The following is a 23,767-nucleotide window of genomic DNA, read 5'->3' as shown; positions in this document are numbered from 1 at the left end:
AATAAATAACGTAAAAAGCTTGTGTACGTCATCAAACCATTCCCTTTGAACGTCAAAGGCCTACATTAGTGACCTAAATTGAAGAGCGTTAGAAAAAATTAACATAGCCAAGGTAGCCTCGACAAACAAAGGCGTTGGAAGAATTTATTTTTAGAGGGGGGAAGCACCCCCTTAAAGGGGCCCCGCAAAACATTTTTAGCGTGGTCAGAAAACGCTGCCGATCGGTAGTATAGAGGCTCCCGAGAACACGCGAGCCAAATGTTTTAGCGTAGCATGCGGACTGGAATTGACAATGAATTATCAAAGTCAGCTGAAAATAGCTTTGCCTTCGCTCGACTAAGGACGGAAGACGCTCCAAAATCACACGTACATTGCACATCTATTAGCCACTGGCTGATTTGAACATAGCGCTCGGTTGTTACAGAGATCACTGCGAGAGGCTGACACTTGTCCACGTGTGCGCGCGCGATCACACTGAAAAAGCCGCGTATTTGAAGAAAAAAAGAAAAAGCTCTCAAGGTCACGAAGCACGCGTGACGTTTTTGTTTGCCCCTCCCATCCCTCCCTGTTTAGCTTCCAGCGCTTTCGTCGGGACGAGAGAAGAGAGAAAACCATTGTAGCGTGTGACAAATCTTTATAACTCCACTCGTACTGAGCGGATTATTAAGTTTTTTGCGGCGTTGAATTTTGAAGTCAATATGCTTTTCCAGTGAATTAAATGCATCGTTACTCAGAAAAGTGTTTCAGGGCCTCTTTAACCTGGAGTGGGGGCCAGGCTGGCAGATGTGGACGAATGCCAGTTGGTGTTTTGTATACCATTAAAAAAGTTGATGATTGATGATTGATATGTCGAGTTAAACGTCCCAAAACCACCATATGAATATGAGAGACGCCATAGTGGAGGGCTCCGGAAATTTCAACCACCTAGGGTTCTTTCACGTGCACCCAAATTAGAGCACTCGGGCCTACAACACTTTCGCCTCCATCGGAAATGCAGCCTCCGCAGACTGAATTCGATCCCGCAACCTGCTATTGTAGCCGAGCACTTAAGCCACTAGGCCAACGTGGCGGGGACATTAAGAAAAATCTGGGTGGAGGGGTGGAGGGGCATTTGTTCTTTAAGTAGGTCATAAAGGATCATTGCTACGTTATCCTTAAAAGCCGACCATCAGGGCCTTGGGTATCACCTGCGACTAATTTGCTGATCACCGTTTCAATTTCTACAACAGTATTGGGTTGTTCCAGGTTAAGCTTTACATAATCCTTTAACTTTGGTAACATGTATACCTAAAACTGACTGAAATTCTTCAGCACGCTCTTTTACTTCTCCTGACACTTTGCGATAATCTTCGTGAAACGCACGCTGAATATTCTCGTTGTCTCGCACTATTTCGTTACAGTAAGTGATCACGTTTATCTTATTTCATGCAGCGTACCACAGAGGTGGCTGTCGTATACGCTTTAAGCATTATGAACACCCTCTTCAAAAGATGTTGTATAAAAAAGAAAAAAAACGATGCTCACGCCTGGGAGGGCTCAAACCTCCAACTTTTCAATATCAGCCGAATGAGCAAGCAGATTGCACGATGGAGTTTTTCATTAGTTTTCACTAATGCTCACTCTGTTTTAACACAAGAGAGTAATGTCGTCTGCGTAGGACAGCACATTTACCTCAGCCGTCATTAACCTAAAACCACGTATGTTGCCATCAATAATTATGCTCAAACCAAAGCACTTCAAGTAAAGAGCATATAACAAAGGAAATTGGGCACACCTGTCGAGCATTTCTAACAGTTTGAATGTTCCACTGAATTCCTTGTTAACTACAGTGCTAGCAAAACCACTCCTTTAAGACATGTTCGCACCTTCTACATTAACATCTCCAACATTTACATGTCTGAATATTGGCAATATATTACAATGTCATCTTCGTGCAAAAAGACATTCTGTATTAAGGGCACAAGGTAAGCACTATACCTCCAACGCATTTCACGGCTTCTTTAGGACCCATTTTCTTTGAAACTATATTGTAATGCATTGGGGTTTATTTCGTTTCATTCACCAGTGTCTCTTCTCGGTATGAAACAAACTACAATTTACGTGAAGTTCTGTGCCTTCGGGCATTTCTTTTAAAGCAAGTACTTTTTTGATCATTTTTAAGCAAAACTGCCGAAACAAGGAAAATTGTTCCACATACGTACACCACGCTACCTCAGTAGCTTCGAATTGATGTTTTCTTTCTTTCTCGTAGAAATTCAGCCTTCTGTTGTTTTGCTCTTTTCACGTTGTTGGGATAATGAAGCATATGTTACAAAAAAAAGAACAATTCGAGATGTTGATAGTTAAACCTTTCAGGGTTTTTGCCGTCGATGCGCAACACTACCTCTACGTTGCAAACACGCGCCTTTCTTGATCGTTTTTTTTTTGCTTGGTATGTGCTGCCACATTTCGCGAGTACGTGGACTCCAATTTTTCATTAGCTAATAATATATATATATATATATATATATATATATATATATATATATATATATATATATATATATATATATATATATATATATTTGCTGTGCAAAGCACCAATCCGGCTAGCGCTTGCGCACCCAAGCACGTTCGTTGTTCGACTGGTTCAAAACGTCTGCATTTTTCGGTCTTTTTTTGCTGGGAATGTGCTGATACGCTGAGGCAGTCTGTAATTTTTATATGCGAAGCATCTTATGGCAGGGTTTAAACAGATGTGCGGCGTTAACGCCCTTACTGCGTGCCCCGTCCCCCCTCTCTCTCGAGTCACCAGCGAAGGCAACGAAACGCATCCTCATTGGTGCATTGTTCACACCTCCACTGTGCAGGTGCATCCCCTCCCCCCTCTCTCTTTCATCTGCTATGGTCCCTCTCTCGTACGCTCCCCGTGCAAACGCGTTCCAGGTTTCCGCGTGACGGAGCGCCTGCTTTGATTACTACAGGATCATGTTCGATGTCTCTGGCCGGTGCATTGAGGGACCGGCTGTTCAGCAGGCTATAGCCATGGTCACCGGCAGCATTCAAAGCAGCGGTTACCGGCATCACACGATGACCACTGGCAGGGTTAGTCACGTAGTGGTTTTGAGTAATGGTGCACCTGCTTAAGGCGACGTAGACGAGTTTCTGTGGGTGCCGTTCACCATCTCCCCGTGGCTTCTCATCCACACATGGTTACCTTCAGCAGGAGATGGTGTAATTTTTGTGCGCCGATGTCTCTGAGTTGCTTTCGTACGAGCTAGGAGCGAAACTTCGTAGGCTTGCGCTCCACCGTCGCAACTCCCTGCTACATAAATGCGGCGCCTGCGCAAGAAGACAATTAAGTGATCAATCGGTATGGAACCCTTGCGCCAGCGCTAGACAAGCGTGCCGAGTAAGTGGTTCTTGAGGGAAAGGAAAAAAAAGGAGCTAATTTCTGTCTGCCTTGTTGGTGACATGACTAAGCTTCTTGCTGAAGAGGGGATTGCAGAAGAATAGTAGAAAAGGATAGCGTAGATTGATCGATATTTGGAGTTTAACGTCACAAAACCACCATGAGAGACGCCATAGTAGAGGGCAACAGAAATTTCGACCACTTGGGTTTTTTTAACGTGCACCCAAATCTGAGCACACGGGCCTAGAACATTTCGCCTCTATCGAAAATGCAGCTGCCGCAGCCAGGATTCGATTCCGAGACCTGCGGGTCAGCAGCCGAGTACCTTAGCCACTAGACCGCAACGGCAAGGCTATTTCATGTTTTGTTGCAAAAGTTGTACTGAGCAATTTTATTAATAGTAACTTGTCATAAAGCCATCACACAAATAAGCTTCTCACTTCTTTTCTTGGCTCCCTGGCTTCAGTGGTGTAATTAGGGGAGGGGAAGCGGGGTTCAACTTTTCTGCCGAAATTTTTCACAGGTACCCCCCCCCCCCCCCCCCCCAGCCACTTGCCCACCTTTTTTTTCGTAGCTTCGCACTGACCTGATTTAGAATTGAAACGGTGCTACAATTACATTATTATTCCTGGGTGCTTTCACAGTGAATACTGTCTGCACATGTGAAAACGTGTCACGGTGTTTGTCAAGGCTTTGACACTCTGCGAGATTTTGGACAGTAATCTTGGCAGGGAGCGTTTTAAGTTGGCTCGCTGACGGTATTTATGCTGCAGTGGTGGTATTACATGTACCCTCCGGAACAGATCTCGCCGCAGTCGATCACTACAATATTTGTCACTAGGAAAAGATTCGTTTTAATGATAAAAGCCAGACACAGTACCAAGGTCTGATAGACCACGTTCAAGGATACTACAGTGTGACTCTTTGTACGTGTGCTAAGATATACTCAAGTCAGAGAATAACATTTCTATTGAACCTTCGCACGTTCTTGTGACATCAAAACACACAAACACACACAAGCACAAACACTTGTACATGTGCGTGCGACAGAATATTTGGCTCATCCACCGAACTTCGCTTGTATGCGAGTGTACAATATATTGATACATATCTTTATTATGCCCTAATGGCTAAAGACACTCCGAAGGTCTAATGACGAAGGTGCAACATAGGCAAACGTGCAGGCCAATCACAACACTATAGAAAGGCCTATTAACATACTCATCGTGTACCTTAAGCTGATAAATAAAAATATGGTGCTCATAAAGCGGATTTATTGAGTGATATGTGATGTTTTGCGGCTGTATTTTCGATGGAGGCGAATATGCTGTAGGTCCTTGTGCTCAGGTTTGGGTGCACGTTGAGAACCCCAGGTGGTAAAAATTTCTGGAGCCCTCTACTACGGTATCTCTCATAATCATATAATGGTTTTGGGATATTAAACCCCGCATATCAATCAATCAATCAATCAATCAATTCTGTGTTCGTCCATTTACATTTACATGACTAGAAGAGCACACCGAGATATTTCTGCAACTTGCGACATCACGCACAAGAATTGCAGAGAACGGAGAAACATGGGTGGACTGTAATGCTACAGTGTGTGGACCCTTCGTCAAAGAAGACCTTATGTCATTACAAACAAGTGAAAAAAACCGAACTAGATTTAAAAATGAAAGTACGCTACCATTTGTGCATAAGTGTTTTGATACGCAGAAACCGGTGAATAACATAAAATAACTATTCCCTCCAACACGTCAAGTCGTGAAAAATAGACTCACGAATAGCGAAAGATTTGGTTTTCGATGAAGCTTTAGGGCACCATACACATGAACTGAGAGACAGAAGCACAAAAAGCAAAACAAAATGGCCCCGTATCTTCACGTTTGCAAAGGTCGATGACAGACGATAGTCTTCCGTCTAAGGAGAGTGAATAAAACATGGCAGTGTTTCGGTTCCCCCAGGGGTACAAGCGTTTAGAGGGGCAAACCGCTCCGTTCACCCAATAGCCGCTGAAAACCGACTTGACTTGTCTTAAAGCGTTTGTATAGATGGCGGCGGAAACACTTGGCTTAAAGCTTTTTCTAAGGCGGTTTAGGTAGCGTGTAGTTCTTCACCAGCTTGTTTGAAACTATGCCGCGGTGGGTTTATGTTTGGTCTCCGTGGGTGTTGGTTTTGACCAGTGGTTTTTGACCGTGAGCTGTGTGAAATAGCGAGAACCACCTTTGCTCGTGGGGATGTGATCGCGTCGTGTAAGAGTGATTCACATGACAGTCACTGCCAGTTTTGTCAGTTCTTGCGTGGTGGCTGTGTTTACGCCGATGGGCGAAGGTATTTCACCACGGTGCTCAGTAGAAAATGCCCAATCTCTCGGTTTGCTACCAATTCTATTAGCAGTGATAACAAGCTCTCATAAAGTGAGTTAAATTCCATGTGTTATGTGATTTATGAATACCTGTTTGATGCACAATTTTAGTATTGTGGCGTACGTACTACGCCGACATGTGGTGTTCGTGTTGCTGTGGGTCGATTGGTATCAGTTGGACTGTCATTTGGGTGAATTACTTAGGCCAACACCTTTCGTTCTTTCTTTAAGCTTCGTCCTGCGCAAGTGCGTGAGGCAGATACGGCATGCACAACGTAGAAGAGACGAGATATGAACAGTCATTCACCCTACGTAACAGTTTTGCTGCCGCCGATGATGACAATCTGTTTTCTTAGCAGTGTCAGTTTAGACGGGTGTATACAAAATAAAAAAAACGAAAACATTGCTGGGAGCACTGTCTAGCTCAAAATGCCGACCCTAAACGCCTTTATAAAATTTGTCAATATTGCCCGCAGTCGTGTTGTGAGGCGAAGTGCACGCAATGTACTGTGGTAAAGCATGAGTAGGCGAAGGTGTGTGTGCTAAGTGAAAATGTACGTAGCACTGTCATTAGGCCTCGTGTGTGGTCATTATTTATACACGTGCCGTCTCCTGCCTCATTATTGACGATACGGTGGACCGCATCGCCACCGACTTCAGCCTTCATAATGAGCTCATAACCATTTACCCTGGAAAAACATCTTGTGACAAGCAGTTCCCAAGGAAATAAACTGCTCGTTTATTGCCAAATCAATTCAATTTTGTTGTCTGGCATCTCTAAACTAGTGCTAAACACCTATGACATACTCCAGTGGTACTCCATGTTTGCTGCCATTGCATATATGCTTCAAATAGAAAATAATTATTAAGCAAAAAAAATGCACTCAAGCTAAGTACATGAGGTCATCATCCATGTTTCATAAACTTTCTTTCAAGCGTAGTAGCTCGTGGTTCGCTTTATGAAGTACTTTTCAGTAATCAAGAAAAATAACCACTGAAGAATGGTCGAAAGCTATATGTGCAGTTTGTCAATGAAGCACGCTGACCTTTGCAAAAAATTGATTTCTGAAAACCAGTTGGGCCAGAACAAAGAGCGAGCTGGTTTCAGCAAACTTATGTTGACCCGAGATGATTGTACATGTTTATGTGTCTTACAGGGGCTGCTTGTTGGCGAGATGGAGTAGTAATTAGGCAACTGCCTGCAATCAGGTGCGGAGACGCATTGCATTCCTGGTCATCAAGTCTTTAAAAGATTGCTATAAGGAGCCAAGTTCAAAATTTTTGGACAGGATTAGCACACAGCTTTACTTATTTAAGCCTCCATACAATAGGGTTACCACTAAGGCTTGCAGCTACGTCAACACTTTTTGAAACACTTTTTGAAACACCATGTAGGTCAATAACTATTGGGTTCACAGCGAAGTTTGCAAATTTATTTATTTATTTATTTTACCCTCAGGGTACACAGTACATTTCACAGGGGAAGGGCATGCACAACAATGAGAAAAAAAACAAGGAATACAAAGCAAATGGCACAAAAATGTTGTCACTAATTGGGGTACAAAGATTATTACTCCTAACTCACATCATAATAAAGCAAATTATAACACTAATTTTATTTTTATTACATGGTGAAGGCACAAAGCAATACAAATAAACTGTTCAACAAACATACAGGGGGTAATTAGGTAATCATTGTTTTAAGGACATTCTTAAATTGAATGGGTTCATTGATGCTTGTTATTGATGCAGGCAGAGAATTCCATTCATTACGAGTTCTTGGGAGATATGATTGGGCATATGTTACTGTGTTGCAATGGGGGACTGTGACTTTTTGTTGGTGATTACGGCGAAGAGAAATGAAGGGAGCAGATAAACGGGAACGGAGTTTCGGATTATGATAGAATATTTTATGAAACAGGCAAATGCGAGTGCGCTTTCGGCGGGTAACTAGTGGGATGAGGTTTAGAGATGCCTTCATTTGTGTGACACTAGCTGAACAATGGTAGTTAGCCAAAATGAAACGAGCTGCACGATTTTGAACGGATTCTAACATGTGTGATAATGTTACCTGACCGGAGTCCCAAACAGATGAAGCGTATTCCATTTGAGGACGGACGTATGTGGTATATAGTAATAACTTTAGTGACGATGGAGCAAGAAAGAAGTTTCTTCGAAGGCAACCCAGTGTTTTATTAGCTTTGGACGCTATATGTTCTGTATGTAATTTCCAGGACAAAGTGTTAGTTATGTGGACGCCGAGGTACCGGTAAGATGTTACAGTTTCAAGGGGGTGACTGGGAAGAAAGTAAGTTGGACAAGTTGTACTCGACCGAGAAATCCTCATAGACTTGCATTTTTGAATGTTTAGTTCCATTTTCTAAATATGACACCAATGAAGTATGTTATTGAGATCAGCCTGCAGAGAATGAATATCATTGTCATTAGATATTTTACTGTAAATCACACAGTCGTCAGCGAACAAACAAATTTTGGAAGTAATTGTAGAAGGTAAGTCATTTATATAGATTAGGAATAGCAGGGGGCCATGTACTGATCCTTGAGGAACCCCAGAATCAACCGGTGCATTGGAAGAAATAACATCGTAAGTGCTGACAAATTGAACACGAGAAGAAACGAATGCACGAATCCAGTTGAGGAATTAGAAGCAATAAAATTATAAAAATAATTAGTTTTTAATACATACACAGTCTTAATGTCAAATGAAGCTTCCAGGAGTGAATATACTTTTGGTGACACTTCTGGTACCATAATTGCAGTCAATATTTACTGGTATCTTGCATGGTGTAGGTGTGCCACTGATAAGAATGTAGTTTTTACTGGGTAAAATTCATGATTTAAAAAAAAGATAACATAAATTAAAGCACATACTTTCTTACGGTTTAATCCGGCACACCATAGAGGTAATATAGGGCTCTTAAGTGGATTTTATAGGAGAGGTCTGTGTACAGGATATGTATGGTAATCTTTCAGTGCTCTAGCTTTGTTTGTACAATGCTTGAAACCTCTTTCTCTATAAAAACTCGTGCTGGGCAAACAAGCTCTAGCACCAGGTTTGGCCCTTAGGTAAAGCACGTGGTAAGAGTGAGCGCAATTATAAGCTCTTCAAGAGCACCCACCCAAAAATCTAGTACCTACAAGGCACAACCTGCCGTGCAACAAGAAGTGCATGAAAAAGGGGGCAGGTCAATTCAGGAGGGCAACTCCTGGCCATCATCTTTCCGTAGCCATGAACTTGTACTACCAATATTTATCAGGTTCTACTAACAGGTGACAGACTTGGTACAAATGTTGCTTCTCTGTCGCAAGATGGCACATCAGACATTCACATAGTCCCCTCGCCGCAGGCTACATTTTCTTGAAAATATTTCCTAGCATGGTGCCCCTTTCTCGTTTCTACGCAGCTGTCTCAAGCTTAAAGGGGCCCTGCAACACTTTTTTAGGTAACCATGAAATCAATTCACTGGAAGAGCCTATTTTTTCACGAATTCAATGCCGCAAAATTTTTAAGAATCCGTCCAGTGCAAGTGCATTTACAAAGGTTTGTCGCATGCTGTGATTGCATTCTCTCTTCTCTCGTCTTGACGAAAGCGCTGGAATTTAAGCAGGGAGGGATGGCAGGGCCACAGAAAAAACGTCACGCGTGCCTCGTGACCTTAAGAACTTTTTTTTCTTTTTTTGAATGCGCGGCCTTTTCAGTGTGATCGCGCCCGCATGCGGGGACAAGTGGCCGCCTCCCGAAGCTATATCTGTAACGAGTGAGTGCGCGCCATGTTCAAATCAGCCAATGGATAATATATGGGCTTACTACGAGCGATTTTTGGGCCTATTCTGTGATTTGTCGAAAAAAGAGAAAGCAATTTTTAGCTGACTTTGATAATTTATTGTGAATCTCAGGCCGCGTGCTGTGCTATAGTATTTGGCCCGCGTGTTGTCGGGAGCCTCTACTACCAATCGGCAGCGTTTTCTGGCCATGCTCAAAAAGTGTTGAATTTAAGTATGCAGCTTGTCACACTCGATCTAGCTGGGACCATGCAAGGACGGCTCCATTCATCGCTGTGAGTACTGTCGTCAGTGGGGCTATCAGACAATGTAGAATTAAAGCCTGGTGTGCATGCTTAGAACCAGTGACCACTTGTGCTTGCGTGCCCTGCATTGGTTCCTACCTGTCGCACACCTACACAAGATTGTGACTACCCTGTACAAGAGGCCTTAGTTCTGGGAAATGCTGCTCTTGTAATCACTTAAAGTGTCAGGCAACACATCATTTTGTCCAACTGTGATCGCTTTTACTTATCATCTGCATAGTTTTCCCGGTTGCTCACAGTATAAAAAAATTTATTTTTGAGAGCACCACATTTTGAAGTTCAAAAGACTGCGCTGAAACACCTACACCATATGCAAACAGCTTTATGCTTAACTTCAGCACTTTTTTGTTCTAACAAAGCTAAACTGATTGTCATCTTCAGTCTGTCATCATGCACAAGCTTTAACATATGTTCTGTTGTTTTCGCGTGTCAACGATGTCGCATACATTCCAATAGCTTAACGAAGCTTATAACTTGGCAAGATGGTACAGTTTCGGGGAGGGAATAAAGTGCAGAAGTGAAAATCACATAATGCAAAAAAAACAGGACATGTGTAACTTCTATTTGTCTTAATTTGTGACTTTGCCAGCAGGTATTTAAGTAAAAAGACACATCCGCAATATGACAAAATGCAAACTCACAGTCATTTAACACAAAAACATCACAAAACAATGCTCAAGAAATGTTTCTGCCTTTGTAAGTTTCAACAGATGTGTCGTCAATACACACACACCTGCCTAGCATCTTATGTCATATTTGACCTCAACTGATACGCTTGGCCACTCGCGCAGCAATAAGCCAGATTTTTACGGCCACTCTGAATAGCCTGTAAGTTCACTCCTTACAACCCCTCTCCACTCTACCAGTCATCATACCCCCATATATAGGTAAATATATTATTCACATCACAACTATGAGCGTCAAACATGAGTACATGTGAACCTTACAATGGCTTTGTATGAAGACCTTGTTAAAATATTTTGTGATCATTACAAAGGAGTGCTCTCTAGAAAATATGGAACGGAACATCGAGGTTTGTATGCATCAGTAAAATTCCAACACGGCATATATTGTAAGGATGTGCAAATATTCACTGATTTAGCCTATCCAATCGAATACTGATTTATTCCATTCAGTATAGATTATTCCTAAAACTGAATATTTCTTTATTAGTTCATTGATGTTTCAAATTGTTAAGTGCTCTAAAATAAACAGAAAACTTATTCAACAGTATGATACATTGAATTCCAGCTAGCACATTGTCAGAAAAAACATGAGAGCCTATGTAGTGCAGCTGACTATACTCTAGGAAAAGGACTTTCCCAGCTGTGCAACATTCACTTACCCTTTGTTAAGAGTTTTCAGATTTTGAAGGGCCTTGTTATTTGCTACAGATGCTGCACTTCTGCTTTTAAAATTTCAAGGAGTCCTTTGCTGTACCTTCCTGAGTCCTACAACCAACTTAATGTACTTGTTTTTTATTGCAATGAAGTTATTACAAGCAGCAGGGAAAAGGCAATGAAACATTTTATGTCAAGATTTGTTGCCGATGGAGTCTCATAAATAGTATCACATGCTGAAACAGTAGCTGATAACCAATCGGTATATTAGCACCAGATTCTGCCATGCGTAAGCACATGCACGAAACACCTGAGAGGCACCGTATGTATGCATCATGGTGAAATGAAGTTTTAAGTTTTTTGTGAAGGAAGGGCCCCTTCTCAGTGACAACTCCTATTATGGAGCAATAAGCAAAGAAGAAAGTGGCTATGCGCTTTTGTATACCAACTATAATTTTAAGCCTGAATAATGGTTGTCTGAGCGGCAGCAGGCAACATACAACAGTAAAATGACCCCTAAAGTCACTTCGAAGGCTTCAGCACAAGGTGACACTAAATTGTTGCTGCGATTTGCAAACTCAGTTTACAAACACACATCTTGCGCAAATCCTGAAATCGTGCTCGATTCTATTCCTATAATTTTGTCTGGGGCCTGTCTAAATCAGACTTGCATACACCACAGGAAACAAGTAATGAATTACTAATACAATAACTTCCTTTAAATTTTAACTGATTACAAACATCAATTACAGCCCCAGCAATATAAATCAGCAACTACAGAATTGTAATCAATTACTTTGCTTTACTTTCGTTCAAAAGATTTTATTATATACTATCCTGCATTATTGCTCATCATCCACAATGCCTAATTGAACAATTAGAGGCATGAAAGTATTAGACCTTGTTCTCACGTGATTTTATTTATAACCCATCCTGCTCCTGGGTGATTTCAATTTTCCAGACAAAACTTGCAATAATCATCCTTCTTTACTCTCTCTTTTCAGTCACAAGCTCATGTGCTGACTTTTTGTTTTATCACACCTAGTAATACAACCAACACATGCATTAATGTTGCATGTGTACACCCAACCTTGACCTTGTTTTGACATCTTACCTTGATAATAGGCTGTATATTATGTACTTGCCTGGGATAAGTGATGAGTGCATACCCACAAATTTTGATTTATTCGCCTATTTATTCTTGATACCTCAAACGTTATAATGTGGGACATTGCATGAGGGTTAGGCACACTGAACAAAAGGCCGGTCTGGTTAGAACCTTTACAGATGGTCTTCAAAAGTTGCTTTGAAATGAAAAATACATTGGTGATCAGGGCACTATCAAGAAGACTCTCTGGGGGATCACCATATTTTTAGGTTCACAATATTCGACTTCAAAATGTGGTGCAAATAAGTAAACCTGGTTTACAAATAAATAAACCTGGTAGTCAATTTGTTGGATTCGTTAAGCTCATATACTAGCTTCTGGCTGCGTGGATCTCAGATTACACCACCATCTATTGTTGAGCACACTGCTGTTTTATAGGCCATCAGCGTTGTTTCAGGTATGACATCTTGTAAATTTTACCTTAGAACGCCTACTTACATTTAGCCGAACCACGGATATTTCTAATATGCTTGTTCCAGGTTAGGTTCGAAGCAATGCAACCCCACATATTTTATCTGAATTGATCACTTGTTTATATTTAATCTATACGTTGCAGTGGCTTTCTTATTTGGTATTGATCGACTAACAGGTAGTTTTGTCCAGATTTATTTTCATGCCCTATTTTCACACTATTTTTCAACTGCACAAAAATCACCATTAAGCAAGACCTGGTCAGTGACACGTTCTACACAAGTGAATTGCAGAAAGTCATCTTTGAGCAGTCACAGATCAATAGAAAAATTTCGCATCAAAACGGCAGATCAGAAGCATTCAGTAAGAGACTCCAAGTCTCTCATAATTTTTTCTTAGAGCATCCTATGATACGCCAGCGCTGAACAGGAAAGTGTACAACTGGCTGTGCATTAAAATACCTCCCCTGCCCTCATAACAGTCGGCCACTATATCTGCACGTGGTTGCAAATGATTCACGCAACAAAATGTTCATACCAATACAATAAAATGGCAACTTTAAGAAAGATATTGTAAGTGCATAAATTCACATGTGTTTCATTTTCTGGTGGAACATGAAAATTGTAATTCTTTATTGAACTGATGCTGAAATGATTAATTACATCATTTTCAAAAGGTTGCTTGATTACGCTTTTCTCTGCTTGCATGCTTGCCTGGCAGAGCAACTCCGACCCAGCGGAACTTTTCCTGTTGTCAAGTGCCATTTTTTGAACTTGTATTAGCGCTTTTAGTAAAAGTAATGAAATAAAATGCGACATGTTCAGCATGTATGCTGCGCTCCATCACATCCTTTGTCACAGAAAGAGAGAAGAGCATTCACTCATTTTCTTCATTTTCTCATGTTTCGGTTTTGCAGACTCCAATGTGAGACTCAAGTGTCTCTGTAACAATTCGTTATTGTATGCAATTGAAGCATGGCTTGTGAAAATAAATGTGCTTTCTCTGATGTCCTTGAATGCACATACAATAAAAATATGCAACGTTGCTGCATAGTTTTCTGTTTCTTGGTACAACTGTACTGCATTCAGAGCAAGTGGCAGCCTATCGGCAATTTCAAACGACACTACATATTTTATTATCTATTCAAGGAAGGATATTGAGACTGTCTGGGCATATGTATGTCATAGCCATAAAAAATCTATCATATATGGTGTGCTAATGCTCACCCCTTCACAACATCCACATTTTCTAACGAGTTATACGATAGTATTGAACATTGCTCACATGAGATTTCTTTTGTAACCCATTCTACTCCTGAGTCATTTGAATCTTCCAAACATAACCGAGGATGATTATCCTACTTCACTATCTTTCTCTTTGGTCATACGCTAAGAACTAAGGCTTTTTTTCATTATCGAAGCTAGTTATACATCCGGCAGTGTATCAATGCTGGGTGTATGCACTAAACATTGACCTTGTTTGGACATCCTACCTTGTACAATGTGTGATATTATGTACCTACCGGCATTTCGGTTTATTTATTCACTTATTTATTTATGATGCCTGAAAGGTTACGATTTGAGACATTACATGAGGGTCAGGCACACTGAAGAAATGGCTTGTTGGGTTAGATTTTGCAAATTTACAGATGGTATTCAAATGTCAGTTTGAAACGAGAAATATATATTGGTGAATAAGGCATTATCAGATGAAAGGGCATGACTTTGTTGGGAAATATGCAGAAAAAATTAACAATTATGCGCACATGGCAGATTCACAGCATTTTTATGCATGCATGTGGTGAGAAAATTATTTGCTGGAATATTTCTATAGTTTTCTGGGGTAATGAATTAAAGCATCCGCAGTAAAATAGCTGTCGAGCACATATACACAGGGACGAGACAATCTGGGTATTGGAGCTGAAACACTTCATATGTCGTCTACAAGAATGAATCTGACACATTTTTTTCTGAACTTATACTGCAGAGAAATAATTACATAAGTTTGATAGTTGTTATCGAATGTACAGGTATTTTCTTCTTCAATTGAATTTAGATTTATTATGCAATTAATCTGGCTAAAAATGATGCTGGAAACAAGTTTTGGCATAGATATAATTACCATGCAACCAATTGCAGGAATTCGTTACATCATTAATATGATGGGTCCAAGACTCGTCACTAGATGTATGCCCTCCTAGATATTCAGATGCCTTATACTGAGCTAAAACGCGACTTTTGGTTAGGGATGAGAATGCACTACATTATTACGACGCTGATAAAAAGACACAGGGGAGCATCTTATTTACATTAAAGGACATGCACAATTTGCAGCACCATTCCTGGATTAGGGGGAGGTCGCGCTAGAGAGTAGAGCTCTCAAATGGATTTTGTTGTTGCGAAACACTATCATCTGTAAAAAAACGTATATTTTACTGAACAACGCATTTAAAGGAAAGTCTTTAATATATCTGTGAAAGAGCAGCCTGAAGGCAGAGCCTTGGGCTGCTTCTCGATTATTTCAACCTCCAGAGCACGCCCACAAAGCATTTGCACAGGTTTATGAGAGATAAAGAAAACTTTACTTGCATATATAGCAAACTAACTACAAGTTTTTACACGGAATATTGAAAATCGTTTGCTCCAGAAGACTATAAACCTTTCACCATCACTGCTCCAGAAGTAATGAAAAGTTGCTGTCCATATTGCTTCATTATCTCCAACTTTGATGCTTCTAAGTACAGTGCCCACCTGAAGTGGCTATCTAACTGTAAAAAAATGCCTGTATCACTCCACGAAACACTTTTCTAATGCTTATAAGTATGAATTTAGACGTAATGTCGCTAAAGATCTTTGAATCGTTAAGCAAATTTTCTTCGCATCTTTTTTCAAAACTTTTGGACAACAATCGACTCCTGATAACAAACGTACAATTCTGGAAAACCCATAGGCATCCATGCAACTAATGAAGAATGCATTTCACACCTTCTTGTGAAACATTTTATGAGACAAAACGAATTTTTTCTGTAGTTACAATCGAACCACAAGTGAGTGTAATACATAAACAAATGTCGCACTGACGTCAGTATTTCCACATTTTAAGGGTGCTTGTTTGGTTCTTTTTGACAAACTATGTATACCATTATCTGGCACTTTCCAACTAACTCATTCATCTACCATGGTATCAAATCGCCTTGAATCAACTGTCATTGTACAGTCGGTCTTAAACCAAGTCACAAGCTGTAAGACCTACAATGTTTTATAATGTAAGACCTATAATGTAGAGGTACTTGTGTTCTTATGGTACTTGATATATGTCGTGGAAGGTTGCGCTGCATAGCTATAGCAAGCAAGGGGGTCACTCACAAAGTCACAAAAAAAAAACTCCTATAGTTGGTAGGTGCAACTTTTGCGCCTTCATGAGTGTCCCCCTTGTTGCAGCTATACAGCACAAATTTCCGCAACATATATGAAGCTTATACCAACTAGCCCATAGTAATGCTTCATTGAGCCCTTATGGTGCGTTGAGTGAGACCACTAAAGTGTCGAGCAGGGCAAAACGCATAGTTCTAAGGCTTATTTGTAGGCTCTGGACAAATTTGTTTAGAAAACATTAGGCTTATTTGTGCTAATATATAGTCAATTTTTGGTTGAAGCGAATACTGATCTTGGTCGAATAATTTCTAATCGAATTCAAATATTATATGGCACATAAATACATAAATTAAAGTGGGCATATTTATTATAATCTAAGTCAAGTACATAATACTAAAATTTTTAAAAACTGAAATAGGGCCTCTATGCAACTGCTATTATTTCGTTCAAAGTACTCGAAACAGCTTTGAGTCCTAGCCGGATTGAACTTTCGGCAAGATGCAAGTCATAAATTAACTCTTAAAATATGTAACATTTAAAAATTTATCATACTTACTAGGTATCGGCTGTCATAACAAACTTTTAAGCCTAATAAAATGAATTAATCTGAGGGTAATATTTTCATTTAAATAGGCAGTGCGACATTCCCCCGTAACGGGTCAAAGCACTCCCCCCCCCCCCCTCAACAGAGTAACATATTGCTGCCCGAAGCAGAGTAGCATGACCCCGCCGAAGATAGTAACAGTTCAGTTCACGAGAAAAAATAGCAGAACTTGGACCGAAATTGGGATTATGATTGTCTTGATGTGCTTCCTCATGCACAGATCGTAAGGATGGCTAAATACAAGCACTACGACAAAAAAGAAAATCAAGTGTTAAAAAAACATTGAGTGGGACTCGAACGATTCATATCTAGGCACACCAGCAGATTGCGAGTATGACACGCCTACCACTACACCACACTGACAGGCAAGCACGGGCGTTACTTGTTTTATGTTATAAGTATAGTGCTGAAAATATGTCTGCATTTTTTTGTTTAGATGCATAGATTTGAGTGTCTCCGCACTTCTCAAAACCAGCCGGACTATAGCTAATGTCTTTACTGTGTTTGTTTTGTTCCTCGCGAAATAAAAACGTCTATCCGACACGTTTTTTACAGTAGAAAAAGCAAGATTAAGCCAACCTATTATATGAACGTCATTTGCACTCACTCGCTAATTGGTTAGTCATAATTGCCTACAAAACATCGCGCATCGGAAGTGTACATTAAACAATTTAGTTTTTATTTTACCCCCTTGAACATATTTTCGGTCATTCTTGTTCACGTTCTACGGTTCTACGACTAAAGCCACCATACTTCACTGTAGCCTTCCCGTACGTTAGGCTTACGACACCCTCGCCCGTGTGTGATGGTCGTAGCAAAAAACATTATTATTTATAAAAGGAGAGCATCATAGCCGTTCGCGTTGAGTTTCGATGGTTACCCATTTGAATGAGGTAATATTCGCTTATTTCACTACACATATTCAAGTCTAAAAACGTGGATATTAAGAGTTCTAAGTGCCTCCCTGTGCACTGACATCCATTGGCGCGCGCTGGAAACGCTGTTCCTTTTAATAATCATCTCTATCGTCTCAACAAATTTATAGAGTACGTTTTACTGCATATATATGTCGGTATCAGGTAGTGCTAATCACTCGCGGTGTGCCTGCGCATGTAAAAGTAATCAAGAGCAAGAGTATGATCGCATTTTACTCAATCATGCCTGGAGAGTATATGGGCATTTCACTCTCTCAAAAAGAGAAAGAGTAGAAACCTGTTTCACTCTCTCGTTTCATAGTGACTGAAAATGAATTTCTTTCTATCTGATGTTTTGGGAGAGTAGAAGAACACTCTTAGAACACTCTTAGAGATAAGAGTTAATGGAGAATACCTTAGTAATCTGCGCTTCGCCGATGACATTGCATTGCTGAGTAACTCAGGGGACGAATTGCAACTCATGATTACGGAGTTAGACAAGGAGAGCAGAAAGGTGGGTCTTAACATTAATCTGCAGAAAACGAAAGTAATGTACAACAACCTCGGAAAGGAGCAGCGCTTCGAGATAGGTAATAGTGCACTTGAAGTTGTAAAAGACTATGTCTACTTAGGGCAGGTAATAACCGCAGAGCCTAACCACGAGATTGAAGTAAATAGAAGAATAAGAATGGGGTGGAACACATTCGGCAAGCACTCTCAAATTATGACAGGTAGATTGCCACTATCCCTCAAGAGGAAGGTATATAACAGCTGTATCTTGCCGGTACTTAGCTACGGAGCAGAAACCTGGAGATTTACAAAGAGGGTTCAGCTTAAATTGAGGACGACGCAGCGAGCAAAGGAAAGAAAAATGGTAGGTGTAACCTTAAGAGACAAGAAGAGAGCAGAGTGGATTAGGGGACAAATGGGGGTTAAGGATATCATAGTTGAAATAAAGAAGAGGAAATGGACAAGGGCCGGGCATGTAGCGCGTAGACAGGATAACCGCTGGTCATTAAGGGTAACTAACTGGATTCCCAGAGAAGAGAAGCGGGTTAGGGGGAGGCAGAAGGTTAGGTGGGCAGATGAGATTAAGAAGTTTGCGGGTATAAATTGGCAGCAGCAAGCACAGGACCGGGTTAACTGGTGGAACATGGGAGAGGCCTTTGTCCTGCAGTGGATGTAGTCAGGCTGATGATGATGATGATGATGATGATGATGATGATGATGATGATGATGATGATGATGATGATGAACACTCTGAAGAGTAACTTGACCTTTTACTCCGGCGGTACCTTCCGCAGTTTTTAGAGTGTGACAATGCTCAAAGTGTTGCAGGGCCCCTTTAAATTTGAAGGGAGGCTTTGCGGCAGAGCAGATTTCTCCTGGAGAGGTGCTTTCATGGTTTATTACTCCTACACTGCTGTGAAATATCTTTTACAAATGGTATATTCGGATTAATATGCATATATTCATTCCTTGCGAATTCTTCGAAGTTTTCAATATTTGAATTGAAATCAAAGCTAATTCGAATACGCCACTATTCGTTCGAGTATATAAAGCATTAAAATACTCGCAAATGCCTAAAAAATGTTATATATGAGCACATGCATAAACATAATTTTGTTTGGTTGTATAAGAATAGCATAAAGCGGTATTTTTAAAGATGAAATTGTCAAACTTTATAATGAAAGCCAAGCACTAGGTTATTCATTGCTAATTTTGTAGTAAGTAGGGGGTGTTTCAAAATAACTGAACACAGCTGCTCACCTAAAATACCTAAAAACTTCCAAGTGACAATTGCTTGAGCAATATATGCATTATGTTTATTATTTAGGACACACCCATAAATTTACATTCACTAACGCCTACTTTCATGCCAGATAGCTATACACAGTATTGAGGCGGTACCTAGAATCGTCTGCGTCAGTTATTTCACAAGTGCATAACACCATGACCAGCAAAAGATGAGTAAATGCTAGGTGGTAGCAAAAAAAAAGTTGTTGGTATAAACAAGGAGCAAACTGGGCTTACCTGGGTACTGAGCTAGTGCACTATAGAAGTAATGCCTCAAAATGGGGAGTAATAGCATTGAGGGTTACCATCGTAAGTGCAGTTTTATAGAAAGGATCTAATAATAATGCCAAGGTGAAATGAATTTTATTGCAAGTGTTTATGACAAACCTTATCAAAACTCCTCCCCAATTTTATAACAATCCAGTCTGTGATTGATGGTTGCATCAGGAGTGCGATGTAATAATGGAGTAATCAAGGTTTTAATAAATCAGCTGAGTTTCATTTGTAAATGTATTTTTTAATTCATACTGTGGAGTGTAGCTTGCAGTGAAGATGTATTCATTTACTGCTTGAAAGGTTTGCTATATTATTATAACAGCACTGGTCTTTACAATTTCGAGCACCGGGTTATGACTGCTGAGTGTCAGCAAATAAATGAGATGAGATTTGCAACACTAGCCACGTGAACAATCACTGGAGTGTAACGAATGCACAATCATTCTGGCAAGTAGGACATCGGCAATCATTGCAGAAGACAGAATTTTTTTAACCAATGTGTCATAATAATAGGTGCACGGCATTCTTTATTAGTTACACAGATAACTAAGGGTATTGTAGAAATATGTGAAAAGCTTATTGCCACAGAATACTAAAAACCTTGATAAGTGTCGTGTACCGGTCAGATTATAACAAAACTGAATACTTTTTCCAGGAACGTGGAAAACTGCTCGATACCTACACTGACTGCAACATTCACATCATTTTGTTGGGTGATATCAATATTAATGTCGCTCAGGAGGCCTCCACTAATTATTCTTATTTTGGCTTACTCACTTTCGAAGGTCTAGGGCAATCAATAACATCAACTATATGAGAAATAAAACTTGAGCAAGTTTGTATGTATTCATTTTAATTTTAGCAGTGCACTGGGAGACAAAGACTAAGAAGAATGTGCACAACAACTTCACATTCTTTTTTCACAATCCTTGTCCCCCAGTGCACTGCTAAAATTAAAGTGAACATCCGATACTCTTATAACAAGCTCACGACAAAGTGCACTTGACCACATTATAACGAAGCATTCATTACTGATCTTTAATTGTAACAGGCACCATTTCATGTGACAGTACTGATTATCTCTCAGTGTTTGCAATATCAAATCCAACTAACCAAACGACAGAAGGTAAAGTCACATGTACAATTTTAAGCTTATGTGAACAGTGAACTTAAAGTTCCGAATGATTCATAATTTTGGCTCAGTAGTTTTGAATCAAATTCGAATAGCATATTTCAGGGAATGTAAAGAAAAAAGGGGCATATCAATCATACCCTAATTATCCTGCCAATATTTCTTTAAATATTGGAACACGAGCTTTGCAAATGCCTTCTTCAACATTTCAGTTAAATAGAAACAACTTTCAATGATAGCAGGATTTGACTTTTAGTAGAATGCTAGTGATAACTTGTAAAATACGAAAAGGTTAGAAATTATTACACGTAGCACATGTAAGACTGTATAGGAAGCTTTTAAACTTAAAAAAATGAATCGACATGAAGGTAATATGTTCATTACATGAAGTGGAGCTTTGTGGCAGTGTAAATTTTTTCTGAATAATTGTTTTTAACTCTTACCATTGTTACTGCACTGAAATTATTTTTACAGGAGGTTACATGCTAAATAATATATATTATACAAATGTTTTCACGGCTTAGCATTTATTTGAAACAGAGAACCCATCTTTACAGGAGTTATCATGTGTATTAATAAACACCGATTTGTTTATTTCGGATACTTCAAAATTTTCAATATATTAAACTTGAATCGAAGTGACTTCAAATACTACGATGTTAGTTCAAATGTTTGAAGCATTCGAATATTTGCGCAAACTTACATAATTCATAAGAAAAATAAACATAGTTCCCCCTCAGGCCAGGAAAAATGGGCAAGAAATGCATTCTGCAGGATCAACCGAGAAAAAAAATATAATGCATGCAATAATATTTGGAAACACACGTGACGGTAGGAGAGACCACAATCACTGTTACTGGATTTATTTCCAATTCACATCATGAGAAGTGCTGGTCTTTTGTGTTCCATGAGTCACAAGAACAACATGTATAAAAAGTGCATGCGTACGCTCGTCGGTGCGTGCGTCCGTCCCTCCGTCCATGCATACGTCCATTTGTCCGTGCATGTGTCCATCCGTGTGTCCATCCGTGCGTGTGTCTGTCTGTCTATATGTTGTACTGGCTACGCCGGAGGGACGCGGGACTGCTCTCGACCTAAAGGAGCTTCGCCCATAAAATGTGAAGACAAGAACCACAGATTGAACGTAAGATTAGATATGGAGTAGTAATAAAATGAAATATATCGAAGCGCGACATTTCCGTCCCATTCCTAATTGCGGGCTCGCTCAGGCAGGTTTTGATCTCACACCTTCCAACTCTGCTATTAGCGAAAATGTGCGCATGCACATATCACATTCAAACTCATTTTAAGTCAGCTTAGATATAACTAAGCATATGCACATTAGGTTTTTACAGCTGTAGGCTGGCAATCGTATGGTCTTATTGCCGCCCTAGGTAATTTAAAAGAAATACCAATACCCTACGCAGGTGTTTGAAACACTTTGGGAAAAGTTTCCGCGTTGAGTGCGCTGGCTGTTCCGTCGCCCTCTCCTCGTTGGTGCCGTGGGATTCAATGAAAAAAATCATCCAATAAAAATGTCGCCACTTTTGACTACAAATAAATTCTAAATATTACACACGTCTGGAGGCTTACAAAGTGGGTTCCGTTATAATTGAGGACAATGCAACGAGCGATGGAAAAGAAAATGATAGGTGTAACCTTAACAGACAAGAAGAGAGCAGAGTGGATCAGGGAACAAACCACGGTTAAGGATATCATAGTTGAAATCAAGAAGAATAAATGAACGTGGGCCGGACATGTATCGTGTAGGCTAGATATTCGCTGGTCATTATAGGTAACTTACTGGATTCCCAGAGAAGGCAAGCGGGCTAGGTGGAGACAGAAAGTTAGGTGAGAAGATGAGATTAGGAAGTTTGTGGGTATAAAGTGGCAGCAGCTAGCACAGAACCGAGTTGACTGGCGCAACATAGAAGACGCCTTTGTCTTGCAGTTTTCGTAGTCAGGCTGATGAGGATGACTACACATGTCTGGAAGCACACACATGAATCTCCACGCATGAAATGCGAAAGGAATCAGCGTATATTAGTGCATATTATTGAGTAAGTGTATATATAATACTGTGAGGATGCATACGGCATGTAGCAGCTAAGCAGCATGCGAGTTATCGCGTGCCGATGCATGCAGTCAAAATGTACTATCACAAGTAATGTGAGCTTCAACACCGAATTTTCTATTTATAGTTTTTGCTTCACAAGAAAACACAACTCGGAGTGAATTGTCGCAGTAATTATTGACGTGACAATTTCATAATAATGCTTTCATGGATATAACAAAAAAGGGAATGTCCGCGACAGCAAAAGTACTATTTCAAATCACACCCCGTAAAGAACACCAGATTTATGAGTACGGTTCAAACGCCATGAAACCACTTGGGGTTACCAGTTCGTGCAACGTTCAATCGTGCTAAGTTGCAATAAGTATGCGCACAAACACAGTCAAAATCACGCACATTGGTTGTAAAAGTCTCATCTGTCACTGTGTTACTTGTAATATACACGCCGTTTCGAAAATCATCCCCCAAGTACCCGACGTAGCCAAGGAAAAGTGATAGGTGATAAGAAACAGCAACAAAGCATGCTATATTCACGCAGCATACACAAGAGACATTTGTCAGCTGCCACTTGCAACTCTTAATTCTCACTGCCAATAAAAGTTTTCTTTCGGGATCACTTGGGAAAGAAATTTCTAGAATTGTTTGTGTGCTGTGTGGCATGCAGCACGAAGTCATCTTGCGGGATTTGCGATGAATCAAACGGCCAACAAGGCAGCAGGCGCCGCGTACACGTTTGAACAAGCGCAGCGTGGGCCAAAATAGCGGATGCTCGCGGTGAGGCGGCGTCGACCCTTTCAATCAATGACCGCACT

The 23,767-nt window shown here is 40.3% G+C and overlaps 1 long non-coding RNA gene across 1 annotated transcript in view; it reads right to left on the bottom strand.

Annotated features, from left to right (window-relative positions):
* Nucleotides 1-21,728: 21,728 nt before the first annotated feature.
* LOC142777373 (uncharacterized) overlaps nt 21,729-23,767 on the bottom strand; it is an 85,216-nt gene continuing 83,177 nt past the window's right edge. Inside the window, exon 2 of the long non-coding RNA XR_012888062.1 lies at nt 21,729-21,984. This is a non-coding gene — a long non-coding RNA (uncharacterized LOC142777373). The remainder of the gene's footprint in view (nt 21,985-23,767) is intronic.

This window comes from Rhipicephalus microplus, chromosome X (assembly GCF_043290135.1).
Source record: "Rhipicephalus microplus isolate Deutch F79 chromosome X, USDA_Rmic, whole genome shotgun sequence".
NCBI lineage: Eukaryota > Metazoa > Arthropoda > Arachnida > Ixodida > Ixodidae > Rhipicephalus > Rhipicephalus microplus.
The sequence above is the reverse complement of the archived record's forward strand: the minus strand, read 5'-3'. Positions and strand labels throughout refer to the sequence as shown.